Here is a 916-nt window from a genome sequence, read left to right as displayed (position 1 = left end):
GCTAAGAATCTTACAGCGAACCCTGATTAAATCAATCAATCAACCTTTATTTATACAGGTAAATCCCACTGAGCAATTATGACGTACACTCATAAAGCCAATGAGAGCTTTCAAGATGATGCAGCAAATCAAAGATATGGACAGATTGTCACACCGACGCTCTCCTTAATATCAAAGGGGGCACCCGGATTTGAACCGGGGACCTGTCGATCTGCAGTCAAATGCTCTGCCACTGAGCTACACCCCCACCTGTGTGGAACAACAGCGTAATTGTTATTAATTCACAGAAAAACATATTTATTCATGTTAAAAAAATGCAAAGGTAATGGCCTCACTGCAGAACTTTGAATGAAAACTCAAAAAATCGAAGAACAAAAAACGCTTGAACGAGTTGTAAGAGAAGTTTAGGATGGAAAATATTTTCAGTTGTTATTAAAGCTGGCAGAGCTTTGCCATAAGATTTTAATTCCTACTTTAATCTTTAGGCGAATGCCACTACGCCACAGTCCACCCACTTATTCAAGACGGTTGTCCACAAAAATCTGTTTCTGAATTATGTCAAATACACAAAATTAAAAACACATATGCCAGATCAGCTTTGCAGCGAAATCTACACCTCCGCTTCACGTTGTTGGCACAACTGTTGACTGATTCTCTTAAATCCCTTTACAGACTGGTTCCTACTCTCTTGAGTTATTTAAAATACACTTTGGACGCAGAGTGTCTGTCTTTGACATTTCGTTTCCTTCTTTTCTGTGCATTTATACTGACACATACTGGAAATAAATTAATAATTTGTTCATTTCAGCCCTATAAAGCAACCAGTGGCACAATATTTGATCCCAGCATCCTCTCCTTGTTTGGTTGTATGATAAGTTTTCATTTACAGCTGAGCTCATTTATCATCTGTAATAAT

At 38.0% G+C, this 916-nt stretch overlaps 1 non-coding gene across 1 annotated transcript; it reads right to left on the bottom strand.

Annotated features, from left to right (window-relative positions):
- Window positions 1-175: 175 nt before the first annotated feature.
- trnac-gca lies at window positions 176-247 on the bottom strand. The gene has a single exon. It is a non-coding gene; the product is annotated as a tRNA-Cys (tRNA).
- Window positions 248-916: the final 669 nt, after the last annotated feature.

The sequence above is a fragment of the Nematolebias whitei genome, chromosome 15, assembly GCF_014905685.2.
Source record: "Nematolebias whitei isolate Nwh7 chromosome 15, NemWhi1, whole genome shotgun sequence".
NCBI classification, from domain to species: Eukaryota; Metazoa; Chordata; class Actinopteri; order Cyprinodontiformes; family Rivulidae; genus Nematolebias; species Nematolebias whitei.
The sequence above is the reverse complement of the archived record's forward strand: the minus strand, read 5'-3'. Positions and strand labels throughout refer to the sequence as shown.